At 49.4% G+C, this 18,425-nt stretch overlaps 1 long non-coding RNA gene across 1 annotated transcript; it reads left to right on the plus strand.

The window, feature by feature from the left end:
* The first annotated feature begins 216 nt into the window (after positions 1-216).
* Positions 217-18,071, plus strand: LOC128834576 (uncharacterized). The gene is made up of 2 exons (XR_008444452.1): positions 217-458; positions 17,633-18,071. It is a non-coding gene; the product is annotated as an uncharacterized LOC128834576 (long non-coding RNA).
* The last annotated feature ends 354 nt before the right edge of the window (positions 18,072-18,425 follow it).

Below are 18,425 nucleotides of genomic sequence, written 5' to 3' on the forward strand. Positions count from 1 at the left end.
TCTAGGCCAGTGTTTCTTGAGCTTGTTGACCCCTCAGTCAAAGTAAATAATAATCATTCACAACCCCCTGACATTTACCATAAAAGAGTGATAGAGATATCGGTGCTAAGCCAGTATATTTGATTTATGTGCGTGGTTTGGGAGGTTGACAAAGAATAGTTGGACCTTGAACGGGAAGGTTGCATGGGGAGTGGGGAATTCAGATTTTTTTGCTTTAGATTGTAATAAATTTTTTTAATGATTCCTGACACTTGCCTTTCATGGCCCACTACCCTGTTTCCCCGAAAATAAGACAGTGTCTTATATTAATTTTTGCTCCCAAAGATGCGCTAGGTCTTATTTTCAGGGGATGTCTTATTTTTCAGAAATGAAAAATGCCTTATTATCGGTGGATGCCTTATTATCGGGGAGGTCTTATTATCGGGGGGATGCCTTATATTACAACGAGAGGCAAAACTGTAAGTAGGCCTTATTTTCGGAGGATGTCTTATTTTCGGGGAAACAGGGTAGTGAGAGAGACATCTCTAGACCAGAGCAATGGGGCAGGCTAGCTGTGGCACAAAGATGAGCTGCGGGAGAAGTCATTTGGCAGCCAGCGAGGCAACCAGGGAGCAAGTCAGTCCTGGAACCAGCTGGGGTAACTGTTAACACAGATGAGGACGTTTCACCACATGGTAAAGGGTACAAATGTCTGAGGGGTGAGCCTTCCTCCCAAACCACCTTGCATTCCCCTCTGCTGCTTGGGAGAGCATCCTGCTTGGCTGGCGTTAGCAATGCAGCTTGAATTGGTACAGCCCACCCCACTGTCCACCCTCAGCCTGGCCCTAGCCTTCCCGGTTGCAGTGAGGATGGCCGCAGAGGAGCTCTGAGGTCACCAGCAGGGGCTAACAGTCTGTAGGCCTTCAAGTGCTGGTCCCGATCTGTATTCCACACATGGCTATGCCCATGCGCCCGAGTACGGAAATTCCTGCAAGCAGTGTCTCTTGGGGCCCCCCCATGCACAGCTGGTCTCCTGCTCCCAACCGAGAGCATAAGAGGTAGTGCAGGCCGATGCATCTCCAGTTCCTTGTTACCACCATGTGGCCTGAGTCAGAATTCTGTGTCCTCCCTTCCTTCAGCTCCTTTGTAGACCCTGTAAATACAATTGCCAATAGTTTTATCCTTCTGAGCCTGCTAGCTAGTAGTTTATAGTATAGTTAGTATAGTGCATTTTCCCCCCTTCCTGGAGATTCCCTGCCCGGGTCTGGGACTATGCTCAGAGTCCCAGGCTTCAAGCATTGTCTCTTTTGCCCTCACTCCTTCCCTATCAGCAGCGAACATCAGTGCTGCCTCTGTCTGGATCAGACGCGTATCTCTGCAACGTGCAGTATTTGTCGCTTGCTCCTACCCAGAACTCGAGAATCTCCTGAGCTTCACCTGAGTCACTACCTGATGGAGAAGGCTGTGAGACCCTTCTTCAGTCCGAGCCGGGGAGACACACTCGCCCGCCCGCCCCCTCACCCCCAGTACATCAGCCTGAACTGGCAGTCAGTACCCCTCTAAGTCCATGCTTATGAGTGGAGCCTCCAGTACCCAAGTCCAAAGACTCTTCATCTAGGGCTTCCCGTGAGAATAGAGGGCACTCTCAGCACAGATCCTCATTGAGGACTGTCCAGAAGAGAGATGCTCCTTCCCGTTGGGGTCAGGTGAGCCTTTGTGCACAGACCCTAAGGAACTGGCTCTGCTGAAAACACCTGGACTGGAGGGTGAAGTACGTAGAAAGAAAGATCCTCCGATTCTATCAGTCATGCTGGCACCAGAGCGGAAGGACAGACATCTGCTGGTTCTGTCTACAAGTGCAGGTCCAGACTCCTCATTGGTGCCACCTGGTTTGTTCAAGGACCACTCTGCCTCCAAGGGTGCAGCAGTTCCATCAGACTTGACTGCCAGAATCTCCCGGACACGAGGACGTACGGAGACTTCCACAACACCAGAAGATATGTTCCTCCCTTATCAGCGGTCTCCCCTCCAGCACAGCCCTAGTGAGGGATGTTACTACACCAGAGAAGGATACTACTGCAGTGTCCCAGGAGCCGTCTTACCCCCAGCTCTCTGACAGGAGTGCTCCAGTACTGACAGCCCCTCCGCTACCGGAGGAGCAGTTCGCAGACGCGGACGAGTCTGGTCACTCCTGTCTCTCCATGGAGAGAGTTGAGCCCTGATGGACATTTGAGGAGTGACACTCCCTATCCCTTCAGGTCAGACTTCCTCAGGGACCACTGATACTGAATCCTTTAGGGTTCTCCTCCACCAGCTGCCCCTCTTTCTGGCCATGTTGCTCTAAAGGGGCCATGGGCTGCAGCTCCTGGGGCAGTACTTTCCTGTTGTCCTTGGCAAATGACCTTAGATACGCCTTTCCTCCTATTCCGCTGCTTCCACATGTCATAAGAAAGGTACATTACGACGGGGCCAGCATCATTCTCCTAGCACCAAACTGGCCCAGGCAGTTTTGGTTCATGGAGCTCCTGACAATGTCTGCCCCGCTCCCCTCCCAAATCAGATCAACACCTTCCTGAACCTCCTAACTCAGGACAGGGGCAGAATCAAGCACCCCAATCCAGACTCACTCCACCTCATGGCCTGGTTTGTGATGCGTGTCCGGAATAGAATGTTCTTGCTTGTCTCCTGTTCAGGCTATCCTTACCCGAAGTAGGAAAGATTCAACTAGGATCTGCTGCCGGCCAAATGGGTGTTTCTCTGCCTGGGTGCAGATTAGTCAACACTCTCCAGCCACTGCAAGGATTCTGATTGTTTTAGATTATCCCAAGAGACCTCAGGTCTCTCCATTAGTTTCATGCGAGTCCCCCTCTCAGCAATGAGTGCCTTCCTTCCTCCGATAGATGGACACTGTTTTCACTCAGCCAGTTACAGTACGTTTTATGAAGGGCCTAACCAGGACCTTCCCACCACTGATCAAACTTACACCTCAGTGGGACCTGAATCTCTCCTGTCAACACTCACCAGACCTCCATTTGAACCCTTAATGACATTCTCCATGTCCCACTCGTCCAGGAAGGTTGCATTTCTGATGACTACTGCTTCGGCCAGAAGAGTCAGCGAGCCGGGAGCCATCCTGGCAGACCCTTTCTACACTGTTTTTCAGAAGGACAAAGTTTTCCTTATCTTGCATCCTAAATTTCTCCCCCAGGTTGTTTCTGAATTTCACATTTCCCACAGTCTCCACTTACCTGTCTTCTTTCCAAAGCGCCATGCTTCTAGCTAGGAGAAAAGACTTCACTCCCTCAGCGTCCAGCATGCCCTGGCATTCTACCTGCAAAGGACCAAACCAGTCAGAAAGTCACCAAGACTTTTTATCACCATAGCAGAAAGATCGCGTGGGCAAGCTATATCTGAAAGAATTTCTAAGTGGGTTTCGGGATGCATCCGAGTGTGCTGCAGGTTAGCACATATCCTTCTCCTAACTGTGTCCGCTCACTCCACAAGAGCACAGGCTGCCTTTACAGCATCCCAACAGCAGGTCGCAGTACAAGACATTTGCAGGACGGCCACCAGGAGCTCCAGTCACACATTCGTGACACACTGTGCCTTAGATCACACCTCAGCTGCGGACGCAGCCGTGGGATCTGCAGTGCTGCAAGCATCTGCCGTTGGCTTCCTCGCACCCGCCTCCAGTCTGAGCACTGCTTGTCAATCACCTGCAAGTGGAACACACACGGGGAGTGGCCCTCCAAGAAGAAATAGAGGTTATTTACTGTAACTGGAAGTTCTTCCTGATGTGTGGTCCTTATCTGTATTCCACTACCCGCCCCTCATCTCCTCTGCTTCAGGTCCTCTTGGATTTGCAGTACAATGAGGAGCTGGAGAGGTGGTGGCCCACACTGGCTGTAATACGCTCAGTCAGGAGCACGAGGTGACCTGTTGTCCTGTCTCAAGGCAGCATCCTGGGTTCCTTTCTACTTCTAGGTGCTTCAGCCATTCCTGACGAGACAGGATCCCCCACGGACACTATGCACCATGGAATTAAATGTGCTGCATTGTGACGTAGCCTATGTGTTATGCTTATAAGAAGCACACGGTATATTTTTCAGGGAAAAAGGCAATACGCTGCATTTATTGAGAATACGGCTGTTAGCATATGCTTTTCAGTCTCTCTCTCTCTCACACAGACACACACGCGCGCGCGCACCAGTCGATGTTACCAGTCCAAAGTCTGGATCAATCTAGTGGCCAGCCAGAGTGGTCACAGAGGGGAGCCGGGTTCTGTCGGTCGCGATCAGATGCTCCTGGAGTTGTGGCAAAACAAGCCCAAAGTCCCATGGCAAAGAACCCTGTTCTTATAGTCCTTTTTCTCAGTTGAATTCTGTGGATTTTGCTGTGTCATTTATGACCGGTTACATCCTTAATTGGTGTTACCTTTTGATGTTAATATTCCAAAGCACCTCCAGGGTCATCCTTTCCTGGTTTTGATTTAATCAATTGTCTTGTCTTTAGGGGTGCCAGCCTCCACCTCACGGTCATCAATCTAACCTTCCTCAATTATGGATGCACATTGATGGTTCTCTGGTGTCATTAAGTCTCTTCACTCCTCCCTTGACCATCTGACTTTAACAATGGCCTTCACACCTTATCTTTTTCTGATGCATACACTCCTTATTCACACAAACAGACTTTTAAAGAGACCTTCGAAGGTATACAAACAGCAGTGTTTCATGTTGAGCAAAAAAGACATTGTAAATTAAATCTTTACTATATCTTGTGACCAAAACAATTCACATTGGGGCCCGGGCCTTCAACATGCCTCTAATCTCATTAACATAGACACAATACAAGATCCCGTCTCTTGCTTACTAGACCTTAAAACAAAGAAATGTATATTTAACTAAAGGGCCTAATTTGTAATGCATATAGGAAACAAGACCCCATAGTAAACATTGTAACTTATCCTAAAACAGAGGGTGACCATAATCAGCCATAAGGATTGTTCTGGTCTGTCCCTGACCAATTGCGGACCAATAAAGACTGGAGGGCTTAACATCAGTACAGACGCTGGCAGTCTGTCAGATGCGTTTCTACCAGTGTCCCAGACCGTCATTCCTCTCTGCTTTCAAAAAGGTGGCTGGCAGGATAATCAAATCATATATAAATGCATTTAATACATACTACATTTATTATAACCGGCAATCATTATAACCTCTGATACAAATATAAAATCCTACGCCTACATATGGGGCTCAGATTCATCACTGTATCCTCAGGGGAACATTTGTAGGACCTCCTTTGGGGCCCTAGGGACCCCATCTCGGGAAACGTTCTCCTATGTGGCCATCCAAGCTGGTTGCCGGGGCTCAGACCCTGAAATACTCAGAGCTCCATGGCTCCATAGTGCTCTCCCAGACAGCCCATGCTGGCCTCCCTGTTCCCAATCCTCCTGCTCTTTGAGGCTGGGGCCTTCTTTCTGTTCTGTGTTCGTACAGCACCTCACACGGCAGAGGCCTGGTTCATGGCTAAGGCTCCTAGGTGTTACTTCAGTAAAAATAACGGGGGTGCCTGAGGCCTATTGGAGAAAGTACAATACTCACACCAGCCTTTGAATGAATGCATACTGGCACCCTTACCACCGCAGCTCACAACCAGAGGGGCACGAGGAGCAGTTTCTGGGGGCGGTTGTTTGTTGTCCACGGTGAGCCGGCTGCTTGTCTGGTACGGTCTCCTCGTTTTCCAACTGCCCAATCCCAGGAGAAGCTAAAAGTACACGAAACACATTTGTAATGTGGCCTTTCCATGTAAGCAGTTGCTGCTGCTGCCGTCAGGCCCTTACGGGCTCGCGAGCGGAAGGGGAGCGTCCATGACCTGCTGTAAGCCATTCTGTGAAAAAAGGTGAGAACTGACTTACTCACCGTCCGTTCTGTTCAGAACGATCGCCGTGGCTGAAACACAGCAGCCATTGTATATGATCTGTGTGTCTAGTGACGGCCTCACTAAACCCCCCGAGTGTTTTTAGTGCACCTTGTCTTTACTGCCACAACCCCAGTGTTGTTTGACACACCTTTCAAGAGTATCCTGCAAACTTGTATTTGTGGCATTGAAGTGGGTATGATGTAAATGCTGCGGTCTCCTAAAGACTGCAGTGAGATGGATGTATTTGGACTTGGTTTTCTTAGTCTAGGCTTCTCCAGCTCTGGTTAGCTGAACAGTGAACACTCCTCAGATTTCTAATCTATGGGATGAGCACCGGGCCTGAGAGACTCTGAGCTTTGCTAGCTAAAGGAAGATATCGCACTCATATCCCGCCCCATCAAACGTTGCTTAGCTATATAGATAAAAATTGCACCAATTGTATTTACTACGGATTTTCCCTGTGGTTTTAAGTACAACTGCTGGGGAAAGGCAATAAGAAGCAAGGGCGATACCTATTAGTTTCACCACTGAGAACATTTGTCTGTGTTTCACCTTAGATTAGACCAAGCAATGCAGCTAAAATTGCTTGGATGCACTTTAATTTGCCTCTGTCTTCAGCAATAACTGCTCACTCAGTCACTGCACAAATATTATTATTCGAACTAGCTGACTTCAGCTGTTTCCACTGCACCAAACCAACCGCATCATCCTCCCACTGTGTCTGATCCCCTTCAGGTAACGGAGACTGTGTAAAACACTCAGATATAACAAGTGCCGTGGATTCTTGTGACTTCATTTCCTCTTCAGCAGCATATGGGAAGTCAAAAGCAGACTCAGGATCCAGACGTCTTCGCTGGGTGATTGCCCATGTCCGTTCCACGTCAGGGGCTGAACACCCAGTGAGGGGTGGAGATTTTTCCCTCAGCAGTACTTGCTGAGGCAGCATATGCACCCTTGCCTCTGTGCCAGATTATAAAGGGCACAGCCACCTCGACCCATCTCAGGTCCTTCTCACAGCCCAGGATCGTTGGTGGAGCCTGTTCTCTTGCTTTCGTAAGTTTTCCTCCCATTTGTCCATTTTTGCACATCATTGGTGCCCATTTAATCATAGTTTGAGTGTTTCCGTGTTAAGTTTCCTTTTAGAGAGTTCATAGGCTTCAGTTTCATAGAATCACAGAATATCAGGGTAGGAAGGGACCTGAGGAGGTCATCTGGTCCAACCCCCTGCTCAAAGCAGGACCAATCCCCAGCCAGATTTTTGCCCCGATCCCTAAATGGCCCCCTCCAGGATCGAACTCACAACCCTGGGTTTAGCAGGCCAATGCTCAAACCACTGAGCTATCCCTCCCTGCTGTAGGTTCTGGGACATGCTTCGGTCACGGGGCTTCAAACCTGTCTTGTCTGTAAAAAGCTGTTGCCAGCCCCGGACCGGCACACCAGTTGCCTGAAGCGTCGGGGGGGAATCGTGTCATAGATTTGTAGAGACTTCAAGTTGCGGACCAAGAAAGAGGGAGACCAGACTGAAGTTCTGCTGATGGAGGCAGTTGTGCACCTCCCTGCCCAGAACATGCACCAAGCACTTCGACTTCAGTGAGGCGCACCCCTGCTCTCCTGGCTGTCCCAGCACCAGTTGCCTGCCCCGCTACCAGGGAAGACACATTGGGCCTCCAAGGAAACCTCCAGGAGACCCAGGGGTGGGGTTGGGGATTGGGGTTTTTTGTTTTCAGTTTTGGGTGGTTTTTACCCTTTGGGAGTTTTGTACTGCTTTTGTTTTCAATGAATCTCGCTACATTTCGAAACAAAAAGTTGCAACGTTTCGCTTTGAGAATGTCAGAGCAAATGTTTTGGCTTTTTCCAAAACAATCTTTTGGGCTGAAACTATTCATGGAATTGGCTAATAGTTTTGGTCGACCCTAAACTGTATTTGTCCAAAAATGTTTGCCCTGCTCTCTTCACCTGTCTGCTCAAGTGGCTGTGCGCCGTGCCATGTACCTGCTGTGCATCACTGGAACGCCCCAACGCAGCCAGGCCAAACCGGGGAATCCACCCGACGTATGTGAAAGAACCAGGCAATTGTAAGGACTTTGAGCCCTGTCCTAGAGCTGATCTCTTGCTCTGTCGGGACTCCCATTGCACCAAGCTTGTATTGCTGATTTATGAACGTCATGCACAAAACATGAGCCAATTGCTATTCCTAGAGAAAGCTGACTGTAAAATGAGATTCAGCAATAACCCCGAAATATGCTGGGGAGCTGGATCTAATTTTCTGAGCAATCGTTCGCTTTCAAACCTGCGGCTCAGGAGAAGATTGGAGGGCTTAATTCAAACTCTTCCTTCCCTGAAGGCTTTTCAGTAAAGTGATTGTGGGTACAAAATATGCATACCTGTCTGGAGCAGTGAGTATAATATTACAATAAAAAAGCTATTTTCTAATTTTCTGGGAATGATCAGCACAAACTTAATGGTTTCTGTAGCTGCAGCCTGTCAGCTGGCATGTTAAGGCGGCGAGATCTGATATCAAAACAATTTGTTGCTTTTAAGTGTAATGGAACCACCTTTTGCATTACAGAAAACAATTTAATTCAGCCAAATAAAAGAGAAAAGGAAAGCGGAGCATACGAGAAACTCAGGTTACAATCCCAGTCACATAGTAACAAATCACAGTGGCTTTCCAATATGCTGACATCACATTTCCCGTCCAAGAAAATTGCAACGCAGTCTCTACTGACAGGCCGAGCCCTGAAATTGAAATACAGTGACCACTTAACATTCCATTCAGGCAAGACACTGTAGCAATGGAGCCGTTGGCCTGAAATGTTGGTTGTTACTGGCTTTGCAGTATTTTAAAAATGTTCTGTACATTGTTTCCTGGTTTCAAAAAATAAAATAGCTCAAAAAACCTGATCACGCTGTAAAAGAATAGAGGTGTTCACAGCGCTGATCCGAGTCCGTCCGTCCCCCGACCGGGACACGACTCCAAACGCATGTGTTCCAAGTGGTGAATTCATGCAAAAGGCCCTTCGAGTTTCCCTAACTAGCTGTTATTGCTGCTCTCACTGTTCCTGTGTGTCAGCACACGTCTATGACCTTCCCTAGGACTGTCCGTGTTGTAACCGTGCTGGTCCCAAGACACTCGGGAGACAAGGTGGGTGAGGTATTGTCATTTATTGAATCGTTACATGAGCATGAGGCTCATTGAAGCTATCTACCTAGCTAGCTATTTATCCCCATGCACACCCCTCTGTCTGTCTGTCTGTCTCCAAGCCTTCAGTGACGGTGGAGCAGGGTGCCTAATTGAAACAATAAAGAGCCTACAGAATGATTTCATAATAATCAGCTGAACCTGACTTCCCACTGCGACACTGGCGAAAAGGGTGAGTGTGATCCTTAGGTGTATAGAACAATGGAATCTTGACTAGAGATAGCGAGGTTCTGTTATCTCTGTATTTGGCACTTGTGCAGCCACTGTTGAAATACTGCGTCCAGGTCTAGTGCCCGCAGTTCTCAAGGAGGATGTTGTTAAACTGGAGACAGTTCAGAGAAGAGCCATGAGAACGATTAAAGGCCTTCTAGTGATAGACTTGAGGAGCTCAAATCTATTTAGCTTAACACAGAAAAGGTTGAGGGGGGCTTGTTCACAATCTGTAAGTACCTACATGGGAACAGATACACTAGATAATGGGCTCTTCTGTCTAGCAGAGACAGGTCTGACACCATCCAGTGGCTGGAAGTTGAAGCTAGACATATTTTTACTAGAAATAAAGATGGGATGTTTCTCTAGAAGTTCTGCTCTAGGAATTATTTTGGGGCAGTTCTCTGGCCTGTGCTGTACAGGAGTTTAGACTAAATGATCACCGTTGTCCCGTCTCACCATAGGATCTCTGGATCTATAATCCATTTTTTAGCAAATATTCAAATTGACACACCAGAGAGAAGGGGGAGCTACAAGAGAAGGTTTCGCCTCCAGTCTTTTTCCAACCTAAAGAGCCATTCAGATTTTGTAAACGAGTCCAGGAAACTTTAAATCATGGCTTGAATGTCCCCAATAAATAAGCTCTGCCAGGTATTCACTGCCAGGGGCAGTATGCGAGGTGCTCGCTGCCAGGGGCGGTATGGGAGGCGCTCGCTGCCAGGGGCAGTATGGGAGGTGCTCGCTGCCAGGGGTACTTTGCGAGGCGCTCGCTGCCAGGGGCACTTTGCGAGGCGCTCGCTGCCAGGGGCAGTATGGGAGGCGCTCGCTGCCAGGGGCGGTATGCGAGGCGCTCGCTGCCAGGGGCGGTATGCGAGGCGCTCGCTGCCAGGGGCGGTATGCGAGGCGCTCGCTGCCAGGGGCGGTATGCGAGGCGCTCGCTGCCAGGGGCGGTATGGGAGGCGCTCGCTGCCAGGGGCGGTATGCGAGGCGCTCGCTGCCAGGGGCGGTATGGGAGGCGCTCGCTGCCAGGGGCGGTATGGGAGGCGCTCGCTGCCAGGGGCGGTATGGGAGGCGCTCGCTGCCAGGGGCGGTATGGGAGGCGCTCGCTGCCAGGGGCGGTATGGGAGGCGCTCGCTGCCAGGGGCGGTATGGGAGGCGCTCGCTGCTAGGTGTATCCTGTTTGGAACTTCATCCATTGACAGTTGGGAGCCCAGGAAAAATAGAGGCCAATGCAGCTGAACCTGAACTGGGCAAAATGGCAGCAATCTTCTGACTACGCCCAAAGGTAGGATTCATTGTCATTGCCGTGTTGTGGTCCAGGCAAGTGCTCATTTGGTACAGATGATGTTCATTATTTAGGAGGTTCTTTACAACATGGTTATGGGTCTGCAAAGTTGAAAGCAAGTCAGCCCCATAGGCAGAGGATTTAGAAAATACAGGATCTGGAAATCCAGGATGATGGTGACTTTTGAAAACAGCCTCTGAGCATTGGACAGTTGAGATCAGCAGCTTTACAATGACTGCATTGCGTCCCAGGGGAACCAGTTGTAACTGTGATGGATGCCGAGAGCATCAACCCAACTGCCTAGGAGATGTCTGTACTGCGGCTGGGTCAGTTTGAAGTTGCTGGGCCTTCACGCTCCATCTCCAGAGCTCATGAAGCATGACATGCGAGTTCCGGAGAAGCAGCTGCGTTGTCAGCTACATCAGGAACACTGTGAAAGGAGAAGTACTTGATGCCTTCCACAGACAAGCCTCCTGACCCAGGCTGGCAGGCTCGCTGCTGAGCCCAGACCTGGCTCCGCCAGCGGGTGCATCTGTTCTCCCCAGCGCAAGGAGCCAGTGAGTTGTAACTGGACTGTTACCTCCAGCACCAGTCTAAGGAGAGAGAGGAGCCAAAGGGAGGATGGGCCAGGAGAAGGATGCAGGAGAGGCAGTCAGCTCACAGGGGATCCCTCTGCCAAGGGGCGTTGGGACCCGAGTCCTGGAAAACTCCACAGTTCTAAATAACACCACCAGGGAAACAGAGTCGTGCTGAATAGCAGAGGGCTCAGGCAGGTGTCCCTGCCACCTGCAGAGACAGGCAGGGTTGGAGTGGAGGGAGGATGAGCTTGTGGCTAACGCACTGGACTGGGATATGGGAGAGCTGGGGTCGTTCCTTGCCTCTACCACTGACTCCCTGCATGGCCTTGGCCAAGTCACTGCCCTGTGCCTCAGTTCCCCCCACACAAACTGTGAGTGCAATATCCTTCCTTTCTCCCCCTCTGTCTCGGCTGTGTGGATTGTAAACTCCTCATGGCAACGACCGTGCCCTGCTCTCGCCGCACAGAGCACAGCCCCGTGGGGCCTTGCACTCAGCTGAGCTTGTGGCCACTGCTGACATGGCAACGGCCCGTCTCAAAAGACCGTGGTATCCGTGCCAGGGCACTTCACTTGCTGCGTGTCGTGCTGCAGCGTCGCAAGCGGCTAAAACCCCAATTCTCGAGGGACGGTGCTTGCCCCCGATACCGCAGGCGGAAAGCACAGGCCAGAGGATGAAGCTGGTGCATTATTAGTGCTTGAGGCCTGCTGTACTTTCCTCCCTTTCTCAAACACCTCTCTCCACCCTCTAACGCCGTGGTGCAGCATGACCTGTTGCTGGCTGCATCTTCCCGCTCTGTGGTGTCGATGCTGAAAGTTTTTGAGTCCCTCTTACAAACGTCCTTGAGCCTCGGTCGGCCCAGTGGCCTGCGAGAACCCGCAAGTTTTCCAGAGTACTCCAACTCCAGGTGCTTTCTCTTGTGGGGCCACGGTGAGACCCCTGGGCCTGCTTTTCGAAGGGCACAGCTCCCGTCGACGCCAGCAGGAGCCAGGGGATGAGCTCCCCTCCCTGCTATGACCCCCGCAGCCCATCACTCTCCGAGCGCCGCGGGCACAGCAGTGGGGCAGCTACAATACGCAGCCCAGGCTTGTGATGCAACAAGCCTGCGTTCAAGCAGGGGGGGGGACATCAGCGCCAGGCCCCATCCAGAGCAGACCTGAGCCCCCAGCACCCACTAACATGGCAGCTCACACTTCAGCTTGGCCACCGTGCTCCTAGGTGCGCTATCGGACACCATAACCTCAGGAGCGCATGTGGCCACGGCACCGCTACGCCCTCGTGCCTGCGCTGACCTCTCCCTGGAGTGGCGCTTGGATGCTCACACAACAGTGGCCAGCCAGGGGAGACTGCGGCTGTCGAGTTCTGAGGCCGGTGATGGTCTGGCACAGCCCCTTGTTCTGCAATGACATGCCGCTCCTGGACCACGGGAGCCTGTCTGATGCGACAGCTCCTAGGCTCTCACTCAGGCCAGCCATGAGCGCTGCCGGGCTGTCTAGGGCGAGCTGGTCGGGAAGTGGGTAGGGCAGAGATCACTGCTGCAGCACTCCGCTTTTATCTGTAGCCCAGAAGTCGGTGTGGTGAGCCCAGCAAGGCACAGAGAGGCAGTCCTGAGGGGTTGCGTTCCAGCAGAGAAAGGAGGCGCTGGGAGGACCTAGGGAGAAGCCAGAGGTTTGGGGACCAGAAACGAGGCCGTGTTAAGCACAGGCTGCAGGAAAGCAGCAGAAGGGGCTCGGAGGGAGGCAGTGGCCCAGAGAAACAGCAGCGCGTCTGAAGGAGCAGAACTCGCTGCTTAACACCGGGTCCCTGGCCTGGAACCCAGAGCACTTCTCACAGTGCCCAGGAATCCTGTCGTGCTGCCCCGGCTGCACAAAGCTGGCTTGTTTTGCTGACTTGGTTTGTGACATACGCAGAGCCGGGGAGTGAGTCATTTTCACATGAGATGGCTGAAATCTGACAGCTGCAGGGATGGTACATTTATTCCAATCTGCAGAGGAGACCATTCGGTAGCTATCAAAACCAATCCATCAAATACTTCTAGCAGTGCAGCTCCAGTGAGAGCTAGCGCTGAGTAAGGACTTCTGTCAAACCCTGAAAGCAAGGAAACTCCAGGAGCATCCCAGGCAATCCAGAATTCTTGGAGCCCAAAGTCATGATACGTACAAACATGATAGCATGTCAAACACAGGTCAGGCTGGCAAAGTGTCGGCAAAACCACCCAGCTGACCTACCTCTCCGTGTCAGCGTGAAGGCAGCAACGATCGGAGTGGTCATTATTATCTCCAGGACAGCATCAGACAGCAGACATTGCCCAGGCGGACTGAATTCTGTCATGTCCTGGCAACCCAGGGGAAGGGATAGCTCAGTGGTTTGAGCATTGGTCTGCTAAACCCAGGGTTGAGAGTTCAATCCTTGAGGGGGCCACTTAGGGATCTAGGGCAAACATCTGTCTAGGGATTGGTCCTGCTTTGAGCAGGGGGTTGGACTAGATACCTCCTGAGGTCCCTTCCAACCCTGAGATGGTTTAAAAAAAAAAAAAGTAGTATCCAATGAAATGAAAATAATTAACATCAAAGGCAGATGGGCTTTGTGTTAAATTTCACAAGATCGCACCAATTAAAGAGGTCCCCTGGGACTGGAATCCACACTCCGTTGTCGCACTAAAGAGCACGTGGGGACAGCAAGAGGAGAGAGGAGATGAGGCCCTGGCCCTGAACTCGGCCCCAGGAAATCTAGGTTCATATTATGGCTCTGCCACAGAGTCCCGAAGAGACACTGGGCATGTCACATCACCTCTCTGGGCCTCAGTTTCCCCATCTGTAAAACAAGGATAACAATACACCATTGTGCAGCACTCTGAGTCCTCCTGCTGCAGAGCACTGGATGGTGTTTGTTTTCCCTGTGCCTCAGCCCCACATTTCCACCATGGGCCTAACGAATATTGCAGGCGTCTGCCTGTCCATTGAGCCGGTAAGCGCTGCAGGGCAGTGATTGTCTCTTCCTATGAGCACCCACCACAATGAAGCCCTAGGCTCCAGCTTGGTCCATCCAGCACCAGCTGCTTCAGAGGAAGGTGTGTCAAACCCCGCAGTAGCAGATGTGGGACATGTTCTGTCTCCGTTTAAGCCCTGAAGCAGGAGGTTTAATATCCCTTCTAGGAGGGGTGGGCATGAGCAGCTCTAGCACTTGCTGTAGGTGGATCTATTATAACTCTGGCTGTAGCGGGTTGGGGTTTGAGGGAACAGTAAATCTCTCTCTGCTGGATAGCGCCCCACCCGCACCTTTCACAGGAACCCCGGCCTCTGCACCCATTCTGACACTGCATTTATTCGGGGGGTGTCAGCACCAAGGCGCAGACTGCACAGCATGCAACTGGAAATCCAGGGGATAGTTTAGGTTTCCTTGAGGGGACACCCCAACTAATGCGCCCAGAAAATCAGAGCACCTGCCAAGTAACCAAAACAAAAGCGCAGTCCCCTAAAAAAGCAAACGCTAGGAGCCTGAGCCGGCTGAGTGCTGAGTGCCTCCTGATGGAATTGGGCCTCCTCTCTCCCAGTGAGGTCAGCAGGAGTTGAGAGCGCTCCGCACCTCGCAGCCCAGTGCTCAGATCACACCCTGTACCTGCGCAGCTGAACTTCCCATTTCCTGCTTGCAGCTTAATCATCTGATCCACGACGCGCCTGTCTGCACAAACATACCACACACGCTCTCTCCCTACTCATCTAGGAAGTATAAACAACCTCTGATTTCCCAGACAGGCTGAAACTTCTCTCCCACTAGTCACAAGAGAGAAACGCTTGCAAGCAGCATGGAAACTATGTTACGGGTAGTTACTCTCTGGAGCAGGTTTCCAAGGGAAGTTGTGCAATCCCCATCATTGAAGGTTTTTTTAGAACAGGTAACACCTGTCAGGGCTGGTCTAGGTTTACTGGGTCCCGCCTCAGTACAGGGGGCTGGACTGGATGACTTCTTGAGGTAGAAGGTTCTGTATCCAGCGATTTAATCCCCTGATAAAAAGCACCTAAAAATCATGCGTCTCACACTGAGGATGTTCCTGTCCTGCAAAATAAGACTTTTTATAATATTCAGAAATACTTTGTCCTTCCTGTTTAACATTATGAGCAATTCGTTGGGCCGTTAAAGATACAGTACTCTCCACAAAGCAAGCGGTGTCAGTGTAAAACTCTGCTGACACTGATAGAGATGTCATCCACTCTATAACTTCCTCAGCAGATGTTTGCTTTAATAATTGTGTTTTATCCAAGCATATGAGAGCTAATCCTCTCTGACTTAAATCGCTCAGGTGGTTTTCCACAACAGTTAAGTACGAGTAAACATTAACATCTGCATTAGCTGAATTAAACATTCTCATCAGTTGGTTCAAACACTGCAGCAGCTCCTTATGAATCACCACAGAGCACTTTTATTCACTGCCTGTGTTGTCATGGCTGGGGTGCTTGTGCTCTCTGCTATTTAATTCAGGGCTCCTTTCTCACACAGTTTCAGCAGGCTGCAAAGATGACACAGAATCAAATTGTTGATGGTCTTCAACAAAGTTCCCTTGTTCCTGTAACGCCAGTCTTTTTAAACTGTCTAATTTCCCTCCAATTTCTCAGGTCTCCTTTCAACATCACGTAAGCATTCAAAGAATCCTGCAGGTTCTTCCTCATACCAATCAATTCTTCTCTGGCCTCCCCTCTTTCCATTATTGCATCCTTCTCTTTACTGATTAAATCACTCTGAGCAACTCTCATTTGCACTTCTAATTGCAGTCACACTGAGGGTCTGTCTCTACGTACAGCAGTGCAGCGGCTGTACTAATACATCTGTGCCGCTGCAGTGCGTCTGGGGAAGACGCTCTGTGCCAATGGGAGAAAGCATAAAAAAACCACCTCTGCGAGCGGCAGAAGCTGTGTCAGCGGGAGAAGCAGTTCTGCCGACATAGCGATGTGCACACGAGCGTTTATGCCAGAGATCACTGATCGTTACCTGTTCTGTTCATTCCCTCTGGGGCACCTGGCATTGGCCACTGTCGGAAGACAGGACACTGGGCTAGATGGACCTTTGGTCTGACCCAGTCTGGCCGGTCTCATGTTCTTATAACATGTCGCTCAGGGGGTGGTTTATTCACACCCCGAGCGACATAAATTGCAGCAGCGTAACCTGTAGAGTAGACAGAGCCTGATAGTTGTTTGTCTGTCTCTCTTTCCTTTCTCAAGTTTAAATAGGCTAACGCCAGTGCCTCCTTTTCTTTCCTAAGTCTGCTAGGTCTTGTAACAGCTCTTCATATTCCTGACTTGCAGTCTGATACGCTATCCTTTGGCTACTCTAGTCCCTCCTGGGTCTCGCTCAGAATGTTTCTCATCCAAGTCATGTCCCTGGCGCTTTCTCACAATCTCCTGTCCAAGTCCGTCTGCAAGACACCTACATTTCCTCTGAATCGACCATTCTCTGCCAGTACGCTCTCTGGTTCTTGTGACACAGGCGCTCTCTGTGCTTCAGAGCTTTGTTTCTCTTTTTTCAGAACCGGGAACTTTTCCACATATACATATAAACCCAATAAACTCTCTTACTCCAAGTTACCTTTTATGCTCTTTAATGAAGTGGCAAAATAAAACGGGTGTGCTACAACCTGGCTTTAAAGGTTTGTTTTTGTGTATTAAGCAAAATTTACCTAGAGGTAAAAAAAAGTCTTACTCAAAACAGACTTTGCTTTCAGAAATATGACAAATGAATTTGGTATGATAAAAATGTTAAACTCTACCATCCTGCGCATGAAAGCCCATAATACCTACCTTCGGCTGAAATTATTCAATACATCAATGCTCAATTTATTCTGATTTTACTAATATTCAAATAGTTGTACCGATACGATTTTTCATATTTGACAAGAAATAATGCTAAGCCAATTTAAATCCAAGCAATATTAAGTTTTAAGTTTGTTTTGTTTATAACTGTGATTTTATGAACAAATGTCCAACTTTAGGTGTAATTGGCTCATAAAAGAGAGGGATTATGTTGTGACTATTGGCCCTACAAAGTGTACCCCTATTGTAAGCTTAAATGTAAACAGGGAGCAAAAGTTCATAAAATGTTACAATAATGTGTAATTTTTGCCTACTTGGCAAAAAAATAAAAATAGGACGTTTGATGTTGAATGTTATAAAAAGATACAAGAAAACCAGACAAAGAAACTGGATTAGTCTAAACCAAAAATACCTAATATAATTCAAGGACTGCTGAAATGATGTTTGTTAAAAACAGCCAGAAGTTAATTAAACAAAATTGGGGTGACAGAATTGGTGGACAAAATAATGAAGATGATGAACTATGCAACCCACTTTTCCCCTTTCTGGGTTTCTTAAAAAGAGACTTTGAAAAAACATCAGCTCTCTCTCTCATCTCCCGTCCCACCTTGCATCCCAGCTCATCTCAGCTCATCTCATCTTCTCTGACCCCTCCAGAAGGAGCAGATCAGATGGAAAGACTTTCTTCCTTTGAGGAATTTGTTTTCACCAGCGAGTGCTGAAAGTCATCACATTGTCCAGGCATCCAGCCCCCAGCCCACCTGTGGGGATCCCTAATTACCAGCACCGCAAAGGCACGTGAGTTCCTGTCTCGTTCGCTCCCATTGTGGTGGTGGTTTCTGCCCCCCTGTTTAATCCTCCCAGCCTATTTCGTTCTCGGCTTTTCATCAAATCCTGAAATCAACTATATTGCATTCATCCAAACCTGCCTTGTCTAAGGAGAAAGGCTCCACCCAGATGATGACCCTGACCAGACCGTAACTAGCCAGAGTCCAAGCAACATGTGTCATGGTCAACTTGCCAGCCAAGGCATCCACTCGTAGCTAACCAGTGATCCTGTGCCCCAAAGACATCAATAAAAAACATATTTCCCCCCTCTTCTCTGTCCTGTCTCTCCTCCACCTTGGGTCTGTTTGTTCTTTAAGAACAGGATAAGTGAATGCCCTTCAGATAAAGATGGGGAGTAAAATTAACTTTTTCCTTTTCATCAAAGGAAAGTTGCTGTGAAGATAAGAGAGACTGATGTATTGACTCCAAAAGGAACAAGACTGTGATCAGGTGTGACTGGGTTTTGCATGATCACTCAGCCCCAGTTTCGCTGTAAATGCTTGTTTTTAATCTCTCATGTTCAATCAAACTTTCAATTTGCATGAATGATTTTGGGTGTTTGCCAAGTAACCGAGTAAAATCAGAGGCTGTTTAAAAATAACCCCAAATGCGCCTATTGCTG

Source organism: Malaclemys terrapin, chromosome 3 (assembly GCF_027887155.1).
Source record: "Malaclemys terrapin pileata isolate rMalTer1 chromosome 3, rMalTer1.hap1, whole genome shotgun sequence".
NCBI lineage: Eukaryota > Metazoa > Chordata > Testudines > Emydidae > Malaclemys > Malaclemys terrapin.